This window comes from Orycteropus afer, unplaced genomic scaffold (genome assembly GCF_000298275.1).
Source record: "Orycteropus afer afer isolate SDZICR_OR568_19922 unplaced genomic scaffold, OryAfe1.0 scaffold00206, whole genome shotgun sequence".
NCBI classification, from domain to species: domain Eukaryota; kingdom Metazoa; phylum Chordata; class Mammalia; order Tubulidentata; family Orycteropodidae; genus Orycteropus; species Orycteropus afer.
The window spans coordinates 1,575,026-1,587,441 of NW_006921793.1; the positions used below are offsets into that span (position 1 = coordinate 1,575,026).

The 12,416-nt window shown below is 39.9% G+C and overlaps 1 protein-coding gene across 1 annotated transcript in view; it reads right to left on the reverse strand.

The window, feature by feature from the left end:
• PCCA (propionyl-CoA carboxylase subunit alpha) overlaps positions 1-12,416 on the reverse strand; it is a 785,038-nt gene that overhangs the window by 422,020 nt on the left and 350,602 nt on the right. The window lies entirely within an intron of this gene.

The window sequence follows — 12,416 nt, forward strand, 5'->3', positions numbered from 1 at the left end:
TTCAACTCAAACATTACTGTTAATTATTATATATAATTAAAATATTCAACCATAGTATTAATTTTACTAATAAAAGTCATAAAAATTTATGTTACTCAGAATTCAGATGATGCAAACAAAAGTGCAAAGGCCTACCCAACTGCACAACTGGAGCAGGAATACACCAAATATACTCATTATGACTTAAACATACAATAGGAAGATTTAAAAAATACATTTCCTAATATTTAAAATTACACCTGTAGAAATACAATTATCTCCCATACACCTACACGTATTAATTTTTTCTTCTTAAAATTGTTCAAAATAATACTTAAAGAGAAAAATGTAATTTTTGATAATAAAATAGGAATATATATATGTGATAAACATATGTATTCTATTGCTAAAAATAATTTAAATTATTATTAAAATATGCTTACTAAATCCGTTGCTATGAAATGCATTTATTCCATCAGTCCATTAAAAACTAAAACGTGCTCATATAAAACTAACAGAGAGGTGCACAAGAGGTACAGACAACAAAGATAAACACTTTTACCTATGCAACACTGCATTATCAGTAATAACAAACATTAATCTACAGGTGGACACATAGGTAGAAAGGCTAAATGATCAGGTATGTTTAGGCCAAAGGGAATATACTCATGGCCATATATAAGTCTGACAGATGATATTTCTACATATGTATTTATATGTGCTATAAGAATGTCCATAGGAGCTCTAGTGACATAGTGCCTTAGGCATGTGACTGCTAACCAGAAGGCTGGTGCACCTTCGAAGGAAGGCTGGGCAATCTACTTCCATAGTGATATCGCCTTGAAAACCCAAGGAGAAGTAGCTATGAGTCGGATTCGACTCACCAGCATTGAGTATAAGGATGTCCATATATATAATAGAGCTAATGGGGCAAAGTGATAACTTCTTCCAAACCAAACCAAATGCACTGCTGTCAAGTCAGATACGACTCATAGCGACCCCTCCTTGGGTTTCCAAAGTAGTATCACTATGGAAGTAGATTGCCCAACCTTAGCCACACCAAAAAAAACCTGAGGGAATCAGTCAGTGGGCCCATGGGCATAAGACTAGGTCATGGGGGACAACAAGCTCAACAGGCATCACATACTATACAAAAATACCGTTTTACATCCTACTTTGATGAGTACTGACAGGGGTCTTAAAAGCTGGCAAGCAGCCATTTAGATGCAATAATTGGTCTCTCCTTGTATAGAGCAAAGAAGAATGAAAAAAACCTAAATCACATGGAAACATTTAGTGCAAGGGACTAATGGACCATGCGAACCTTAGCCTATACGACCCTGAGACCAAAAGAACTAGATGGGCCCCAGCTACCACTGTCAACCACTCTGGAAAAAGCTCAAAATAGGAGATCCTAAATAGAGTGGGAGAAAAATGTGGAAAAAACTCAAAATCTTAAAGAAGATCACCCTTACTAGTCTGATATAGTCCACTGAATCCCCTAAGATGTTGGCCTCTAGTCACCCTTCAAACCTGGATTTGAACTCACTCATGTGGCTTCCAGCCAAACAATAGACAGGTACATAACATGAAAAATTACACCAGGTAGGTATACTACTTAGAACGATCAACCACGGGAGATGAGAAGGGGAGTATTTGCAAATAGAGATAGCTCAGAGGGCAGGAATGCATAGGAAGGAGGGCATAGGGAAAAGGTAACCACAGAGAGGAAGTGGAAAAAGAGTTATTGCATTGTGGAGATTGTAATCAATGTCATGAAACAAAATGTGTATGAACTGTAATGAATTTGCTGTGTAAACTTTCACCTAAATCACAATAATAATAATTATTATGACTTCCCATTCATTAATATATTCTGAATATAAAATGCAATTCCTTTTACATATAATAAAGTTTCCTACTCTTCAGATCAAATCTTTGTATCTAATATAGAGCATCAAAACCAAAATCTTCCAAGAATACAAACTTTCCATCTATTAATATTAGAAATAACCATCTGATTTGTTTGTTTTGTGTTTGAAACATACAACAATGTAAGTAAATGCTGATTTATTATTAGGTGCTGTCGAGTTACTCTTACTCACAGTGACCCTACGTACAACGAAACACTGCCTGCTCCTGCACCACCCTCACACTCATTGCTAACTTTAAGCTCATTGTTGCAGCCACTATGCCAATCCATCTCAGTGAGGGTTTTCCTCTTTATCACTGACCCTCTACTTTACCCAGCATGATGTCCTTCTTCAGGGACCGATCCCTCCTGATAAAATGTCCAAAGTACATAAGAGGAAATCTCGCCATCATCACTTCTAAGGAATATCCTGGCTGTATTTCTTCCAAGACAGATTAGTTTGTTCTTCTGGCAGTCAATAGTATATTCAATACTCTTTGCCAACACCGTAATTCAAAAGCATCAATTCTACGGTCTTCCTTATTTATTGTTCAGCTTTTCCATGCATATGAGGTGACTGAAAATACCATGGCTGGGTCAGGTACATATTAGTCCTCAGGTGACATCTTTGTTCTTCAACACTTTAAATAAATCTTTTGCAGACTTGCCTAATACAATACATCATTTGATTTCTTGACAGCTACTTCCATGTACATTGATTGTGGATCCAAGTAAAATGATATCCTTGACAACTTCAACATTTATCATGCTGCTGCTTATTTGTCCAGTTGTGAGGATTTTGTTTTATGTTGAAGTGTAATCCATACTAAAGGTTGTAGTTTTGATCTTCATCAGTAAGTGTTTCAAGTCCTCTTTGCTTTCAGCAAGCAAGGTTATTTCATCTACATATTGCAAGCTGTTAACAAGTTTTGTTCAGATTACTAGTATAAGTATGGTGAAAGGATGAAATGTTGACATATACCTTTCCTGATCCCCTTGTTCTGTTAAAATAACTGCCTCCTGGTCTATATATATACAGATTCCTCATAAGCACAATTAAATATTCTGGAATTCTCATTTGTCATAATGTTATGCATAATTTGCTATATGATCTACATATTCAAATGCCTTTGCATAGTCGATAAAACACAGGTATACTGTGCTTCGAGCACATATCCATCTGACGTAAGCAAGTTATTCCATATCCTCTTCTGAATATGGCTTGACTTCTGGCATTTCCTTCCCTGTCAATGTACTACTGAAATCATTTTTACTTTCATCTGATACGAGCGATGTTATTCAATAATTTCCACATTCCATTGCATAATCTTTCTCTGGAATGTACACAAATATGGATCTCTTCCAGTTAGCTGGCCAGATTGCTGTCTCCACAATTTCTTGGCATAGACAAGTAACGACTTCCAGCATAGCACCTGTTATTTGGAACATTTTGAATGGCACTCCATCAATTTCTGGAGTCTTGTTTTTCACCAATGCCTTCAGTTTATTTTGGACTTCTTCCTTCAATACCATCAATTCTTCATCATATGCTACCTCATAAAAGGATTAAACATCAACCATTTCTTTTCTGTACAGTGAGTCTGTGTAATCCTTCTATCTTCTCTTGATTCTTCCTGCATCATTCAATATTTTGCCATAGAATCTTTCAGTATGGCAACTCAACACTTGAACTTTTTCTTCTGCTCTTTTCAGCTTGAAATACGCCAAACTTTGTTTTTGTTTGTTTGTTTTCTAATACCCATTTATAATAATGGAGAAGGGGAAGTGTCAGAAGATCAAGATCAACATCTACAGGCCAAGGTAATTCCTGTGAGGTAAAGGTCAGATAAGCCTCCACTCTCCAAACTTTTTACCAGTTCTCACACCAACCATCCCTTCCACAGCACTCTACTTCTCTGCTAGGTTCAATAATTTATTACAATGGCCACACAGAACTCACAGACAATAGTCACAACTACGGAATTTACAAGAGAAGTAACAGGTTACAATTCAGGATTGGAAATGTCTCAGGACACAGTTCTTTGATCAGAATAGCCTCTTCTCATCAGGCACACCCACAGGCACACCTCCCTTTGGCCCTTGGTCTCTTTGGCCCTGGGCTTCGTGGCCTCTGTCCTACTCCAGAAAGTGTTACAAAGTTCTTTTAGCTCTGCCGATAAGTGCCCAGAGAGGCACCCCACTCTGCCAGCAAGTCTCCTGCCCAAAGGTGCTCAATTTTCTCCCCCCATGGGCCAGGAAGTCCACTGAGCCATCTCCTGCCACCTCATGCCATTTCACGCCATCTCTTCGTTCTGTTGCCCCTGCTTCCAACATTTCTCTGCCACTAAAGAGAGCTTTCATTTTGCATCTAAACACTAAGTGAAAAAGCAACTTCACCAAAACAAAGTAACTATCAAGTTTGATAGCATCATCAATATATACTATTTCTTGTCATCTTCAGTGTCACAGATGTATCTTAAATCAAGGAGGTTTAGTGCAGGAATCTTGGGTGTAAAGAACATGCTCCACTCTTGGCTCTTCTTTCTTGATGGTAGTGAGATCCCATCTTTCTGTCTCTGGGATGGCTCAATTTAAGCCTAGCAAGATGGAAAAACTGACCAATCCCCATCTTAGGGTTCTATATACCTTACTTGCCTGGTCCAACTGTCACAAGGGTGGTATGCACCTTATTTACATTTTTAGCAAGCTCTCCAACCCCTTGGTGGGCTACAAGCACCTTACATTTACACAGTCCCCCTCAGTTATTTAGTGGGAGGGACATATTAAGTAATTCACTGCACTGCACAGGTCTTTGCACATTTCACTGTAATACTTTATTTTGTCTTCTCAAGCCACCCTTTCAAATCTTCTGTTCAGTTTTTTACTTCATCATTTCTTCCATTTGCTTTAGCTACTCTCCATTCAAGAGCTAGTTTCTGGGTTTCTTCTGACATCCATTTTGTTTCTCTTTTTAATGACCTTTGCTTTCTCGTACACTTGTTTTAATATTTTCAGCTTTAACTTAAATTTGCATATGAATAGCTAGTATGTACCAAAGTCAGCCATGGCCTTACTTTGACTGATGACATTGAGCTCATCTCTTTTCACAGATATAGTCAATTTCATTCCTGTGTATGCCATCTGGCAAGTCCACATGTATAGCACTGACTAGGAGATAAATTTCAAAACATTTTGCAAAAATCTACTAGTTCTCAGACTCTCAGAGAAAAGGTATTAGGACTTATTAGTCTTTAATTATATCCTTGATTTATAAGAATGGAATTAAGGTTATCAGGAGATTACAACCTTCAAAGAGACTAAAAGCACATGGATCACTGTTTTAAATAGCCATATTACTACTTTTTCATTAGATAGAAAATATTTCACAAAGTAAACACATAATATTTTATATTTCATCTTTGCTATAATGATGATTTCCTGGAGAAGGAGGTTATGCTTGGTAAGGTGGAGGGTTGACAAAAGAGGGGAAGGCCCTCAATGAGCTGGACTGACACAGTGGTGGCGGCGATGCGCTCAAGTATAGCAAGAATCATGGAGCTGGCTGAGGGCTGGGTGGTGTTTTGTTCTGCTGTGCATAGGGTCGCTATGAGTTGGAGATGACTTGATGGCACTTAACAACAACAACAACAACATAATGACTGAGAGCTTTCATTTAGCATTTAAACAAAAAGTGAAAAAGCAACTTCACCAAAACAAAGTAACTATCAAGTTTGATAGCATCATCAATATATTTTTTAACTCATGGAAAATTGTATTTAGAACATCATTTGTTATATTCAATTATATATTCATTCAACAAATATTTAGGGATCACCAAACTATGTGCTGGTGTGTGGTTAGGGGCTAAAAACACAAAACTGAACAGAAATTGCCCTTAAGTCCCCTAACATTTAGTGAGGGTATTGAAAAAAGTACATTTGATATTTTATCTATTCATGTCATAAAATTTCATTTAAATTTGGATAGAAAAAGGAAAGGCAGCAAGTTCACTTTAAACAACCTTCCTGATTCTTACCACAATGTATTATATGCCAACAACAAACACCAATAAATACTATTTGAAAGTTTGTCAAACATTCTAAAGATCCTTAAACAAGTTATAGATGCTACTTTCCTGAAAAAGCTTAGGAAATATATTACAGGAGAGAGACATCCCTTAAGATAAAAGAATAAAATAATTGGTGGCAATTAAGTTGGGTTTGGTTTTTGGTTTTAAGTTTTCCTTTGTATTCAATAAATGCTAAAAATTTTTTGGATTACACACAAAAAAAATCTATTTTTATCTCAAGCAGGAAGTTCTGATTGTTCCAAAGAAACATGGAATATGGAACTTTTTTTAAAATTTTTATTGTGATTTGGGTGAAAGTTTACAGAGCAAATTCATTTTCCATATAACAGTTCATACACATTTTGTCTCATGACATTGACCACAATTTCCCACAATGTAACAGCTCTCCTCCTACTTCCTCCCCATAGCCACCTCTTCCCTGTGTCTTTCCATACCATGTACTCCTGCCTCCCAAGCTGTCCCCCTGAGCATACAATGCCCTTCTATTCTCCCATGATTGATCTCTCCAAGGACTATATCTACCTAATGTAAATGTTCAGCTCATATACCTGTCTTTTGTTTATTTGGAAGCCACAGGAGTAGGTTCAATTCCAGACCTGAAGGGCAGCTATGGGCCATAGTCTCAGGCTCTATCAGACCAGCAAACCTGGTCTTTTTTTTTTTTTTAATGATTTGGAGATTTATTCCACATTGTTCTCCCACTCTATCCAGGATCTCCTACATAGATCACCCTCTGAATAGTTGACAGTGGTAGCCGGGCACCATCTAGTTCTCCTGGTCTCATAGACATATAGGCTGAGGATCACATGGTGTACCAGTACCTTGGACTAATTGTTTTATGTGCCTTTGGTTTTCTTCATTACTCTTTGTTCTGGATGAGGAGAGACCCATCATTACAACTAGATGGCCACTTGTAAGCTTTTAAGATCCCACTCACTACTCACCAAAGTAGGATGTGGAACAATGTTTTTGTGTACTATGTTATGCCACTTGAGCTTTATGTCCCCTGTGACCATGATCCCAAGCCCATAGGTCCAATTACTCACTCCCTCTGGGTAGCTGACCATGGCTAAGAAGTGACCATAACTTTGTCCCTTGTCAGCTCTACTATATGCCTGGATATTCTTACAGAACATACAAATATGCTTGTAGATGCATCATCTGCCAACCCTATACATGCTCATTGCCACATTCGCCCCTGCCTAGACATATCTGATAGTTCAACCTGTCCACCCATCTATCCACCCATATATCAATGTTTCTCATCACTGACAATGCAGTACTGTACACGCAAAAGGGTTCATCTTTGTTCTATGTATGTACCATGTACCTCTCTATGTCTTCTTCTTCCTCAACGTCACTGTGTTGATCACACATTTGGTGACTTGGTCTTCCCATCACCCAAATCATTATTTCTTTCTACCTATCTAGGAGTGCTCCCTCTACTCCCCTCTCATCCCTGGTAACCAACTGCAAAAACGGCAAGGAGGCCACATGTTCTGACCTCCTCTAATCTCACAAGAGGAAGACAGCAGTAACCCAAGGCCTATTACTGCAAGGCCAAACATGCTGCCTCCCTCCAGCCCTTTCACCAACCGTTCCTCCCAAAGCACCCACCACCTCTCTCCTGGGTTCGATAATTCGCTGCAGTGGTCACACAGAACTCACAGATTACAGGGTTTATTAGGGAAGCACCAGGCTACAACTCAAGTTCAGGAAGAACACTCAGTCTCTCTCCCAGCCCACCGTCCCTCAGCCAAGAGTCTCTCACAGTCTCTTTCCCAGCAGTGCTGGTCCCTCAGTGTCTCACTCAGCAATGCGTCTCTTGCGTCTCTTTCCCAGCAATGCATGTCTCAGGAGCCTGTGTCTCTTTCAGCAGCACATCTTCTTCAACCAGCAGTCAGAGAGAGTTCTGCCTCCAGGAGGCCTCCTTTTTGAGCCTGGCAGAGTGGTCAAACTAGCCAATTATAGCATCAGAACTCTAAGCACCTGAGAGAGTGGGCACCTCCCAGAACATTGTTTTGTGCCACTCCCAACAGAAATACTCCAGGTGGACACCTTCAGCAATCAGGAGCTCCTCAGTTGCTCATAGCAAATCCCACCTTGGAGTTTACAAAGACTTATGGGTAGAAAAGCCACACAAAGTAATTTACTATACCACACCAACAGAGAAAGTTTCCTTCCATATATAAACTTTCCTTCAATGTTCACAATAGTGGACTAATACAATATTTGTCATTCTGTGATTGACTTATTTCACTCAGCATAATGTCCTCCAAATTCATCTATGTTATGCAGTATTTTGCAGATTCTACATTATTTTGTAGGGTTGCAAAGTAGCCTATTGTGTGCATGTACCATAGGTTGGTTATCCATTCTTCTGTTGATGGACACCTAGGTGATTTCCATCTTTTTGCTAGTAATGGAATTGGTAGGTCAAATGGTATATCTAATTCCAACTTTTGAAGGAATTGCCATACTGCTTTCCACAGTGGTTGTATAATTTGACAGTCCCACCAACGGTATATGAGAGTCCCAGTCTCTACACATCCTCACCAGCATTGGTTATTTTCTGTCTTCTTGAACTCCACTATTAATGCTGGGGTAAGATAGTATCCCATTGCTGTTTGGATTTGCATCTCTCTGATGGCTAACAATCATGAACATATCCTCATGTATTTGCTGGCTGCCTGAATATCCTCTTTGGTGAAGTGTCTATTCATGTCCTCTGCCCACTTTTCAATTAGATTATTTGTCTTTTTGTTGTTGAGTTTTCTATAAATTTTAAGAGATAAGTACATTGTCAGATATGTCATTGTCAAATATTTTTTCCCATTCTGTAGGTTCTTTTTTGACTCTTTTGGAGAAGTCTTCAGAAGCACATGAAAGTTTAAATTTTAGAATTTAATGCCATTTATCTAGTTTATCTTCTGCTGTTTGTGCACTTTAGATTGTGCTTGATAGTTTTTTTATGCCATATATTGTTGTTGTCATTGTTCTTGCTATGTGCCGTCAAGTCAGACCCGACTCATAGTGACCCCCTAAACTTGGGTTTCCCAGGTGGTATCACTACAGAAGTAGATTGCCAAACCTTCCTTCCAAGGAGCAACTGGTGGGTTTGAATTGCCAGTCCTCCAGTTAGCAGTCAAGTGCCTTAGGCACTACGCTATCAGAGCTCCTCATACCATATATTAGGGCCCCTAAATTTGCCCCTATTTTTCCCTTGAGGAACTTTATAGTTTTAGGTTTCACATTTAAGTCTTTGATCCACTGGGAGTTAGTTTTTGTGTAAGGTGCTAAGTACAGATCTTCTTTTATTTTTGTGTAAATGGACATCCAGTTTTGCCAGCACCATTTGTTAAAATGACAATCTCTTCCTCATTTAATGGATTTCAGCACTTTGTCAAAGATCAGCTGACCATAGGTCAAAAGATCTATTTCGTGGTTCTCAATTGTTCTATATGTCTGTCATGGTCAATACCAGGCTGTTTTGACTACTGTCAATCTACTGTCTGTCAATACCTGTCAATGCCAGGCTTTTTTGACTACTGTGCCTGTACAGTAGGTTTTGAGATCTGGGATTGTGAGACCCCCTACTTTGTTCATCTTCTTCAATAGTGCTTTGCTTATCCAAGGTCTCTTTCCTTTCCATATAAAGTTAGTGATTGGATTTCAAAATGGAGTCTCGCCAGTAAGCACTGCATTTTTTCCCTCTGGCATCTAAGAACTTTAAGAACTAGGTACAACAGTTTGAATTGAGATTTTTGGCACTCTGAACAGCTCACTGATCCAGATTGCACCAAACACAGAAGAGCAGAATTGGAGGAAAGGTACAGGGAGATTTTCTTAGGAAAGAGCTACTGCCGGAAGATGAACAGGCATCTAAGAGAGACCATTGGAAACATTTCTGGGGCAGTCACTGTCTGCCAGGCAGAGGCGACAGCCTGAAATCCCCAAGCCAAGAACAAGATCAATTATAGCAGCTTACCAGCAACCAATACAATATTCCAGCGGGCAGCAGCAAAGACCTGTCTCCAGTGGCTGATTCTGTCGTTAATTTGGGAGGTGAGGCGACAGCAGGTCATGGACACCATTCCTCTCACACAGGTGGAGAACTCACTGGTGCACCAGAAAGGCTAACACCTTCCCCTCCCAGCAGATTACAGAGCGGGTTTGGGTCAGACTGGGAGACACTGTGCTTTACTTTCCCATGGTTATTGGGACTGCAGATCACTGGCAGTTACTCCCCCGAATCCACCACAGCTAAAATTGCGCGCATCTTTGGCACCGCAGGTGGGCAGTATTGCAGACAAACTACAGAGCTGACCATCGCCAGTTGGGGGGGATTGCATTACCACTGCAGGCAGACAGAGCACGGAGAGCAGAAAAACCACAGTAGAGTGCACTAACTCGAATTTTGCCCTGGAGCCGTGCTTTGGCACTGTGGGGCTGCAGAGGCGGGGGCTTTGAATGTGCATGAAATTGGCAGAAATTTGTGACCCTCTAATAATATGAATCTTTTCCAAGATTGAGACGCAGTCTTGCAAATAAATACGTCATAAGTAAGAGCCTGCTCAGGCACTCCCCCGAGTCCAACGCGCCTGAAATTGCGCACATCTTTGGCGCTATAGGTGGGCGGTATCGCAGACAAACTCCAGAGCCGACCACTGCCGGTCAGGGGGATTGCATTACCATTGCAGGCAGACGGGGCACGGAGAGGAGAAAAAACCTCAGCTGAGCACACTAACTTGAATTTTGCCCTGGAGCTGTGCTTTGGAGCTGTGGAGCCGCAGAGGTGGGGGCTTTGAGTGTGCATGAAATTGGCAGAAATTTGTGAGCCTCTAATAATACGAATCTTTCCTGAGATAGAGCTGTGGTATCAAAAATAAATATGTCATAAATAAGAGCCTGCACGGGTACTCCCCCGAGTCCAACACACCTGAAATTGTGTGCATCTTTCACGATGCAGGTGGGCAGTATCACAGACAAACTCCAAAGCCGGCCATTGGCGGTCTGGCTGGATTGAGTCAGCACCGCGGGCAGAAAGGGCACAGAAAACAAAGAAACTGCAACTGAGCCCAGTCCCCAAATTTTGCCTTGGAGCCGTGCTTTGGACTGTGGGGCCGCGGAGGTGGGGCCTTCGAGTGTGCCTGAAATTAGTGGAAATTTGTGATCCTCTAACAAGAGGAATTTTTTCCTGAGGTCGAGCCACGGTCTTGCAAATAAATACGTCATCAATAATACCCAGCTCAAAGCCCTAGAAACTGACACTAACAACACTAAGCTTTCCTTCTTCTGCTCCCACCTTCTTCACCAATAACTTCACTCATTCAATAGAAGAAACCATATTCAGCCAATTACCATAAAACCTCACGCTTCAAACTCTAAACCCCCTGTATGAAAAACAGAAACATAAATCCACACTACACACAGTGATTCCACCATCACAAAGAAAAGAGCAGAGTCACCCAACATACCGGTTTCAATTAATAAAATAAAACACAACAGCTTCAACTTTTCAAATTATTAAACCATAAAACCAAACAAATCAACACGTAACCAGCACCTAGAGACAACATAAAGAGACAATGCTTTACCAGATTCCAAGGGCTTAAGAAGAGGTTCTGCTTTCCAATAACCACAAGAACTCTGCAAACCAACACTACACCACTGAAAAGGTCTTCGTTTATACCTTCTTCTTCTTCTTCTTTTTTTTTTTTTTTTTCCTTTCCTTCTCTAGTGATTAACCCCATTACTGGTAGGGTTTTTTGGTTTGGTTTGGTTTTTCCTTTTTTTTTTTTTAACCCCTTTTCTGTTTGCTAGTTTGTTTTCTTTCTTCATTATTCTCCTTCTCTACCTTTTTTCTTTTAGTGACCTATCCCCAGATATTGCATATTTGCCTGTCTTCTTTTTCTTTTCTCCACTTTTTCTTTTTTTGGGAGGATTACTGTTTCTGTGTGATTTTAGGGTGTATTATTTGTCTATGTGATTTTAGTTGTTTTGATGGTTATTCAATTGTAACTTTTCCCTGAGTGGGAGACAACAACAGTCCCCATAAGATACAAGTAACCCACACTTCCTGCAACTTCACTTACTGAGCAAGAGCCAGCACCTCCTTTTCCAACAGCAGGCCAACAATAATAATAATAAAAAAAAAAAACCATGAAGAGGCTGAATCACCCTTGGCTGCTCTTCACAAACAATTAACAGAGATCTTAATACAATACTGCGATGCCTCGAAGACAACAGACCATCACAGTCCACACAATAAAGGAAGATAAAGGGGTAGAAATAAGGGAACAGGATATAGACCCAGAACACATCCCTGAGGAAGAAGCAGCATTGGAACTCTCTGATAAGGAATTCAAAGGAATTATAATAAGGTATCTTCAAAGGATTGAGAGACAGACCAAAGAAAATACAGAAAAAACCTTA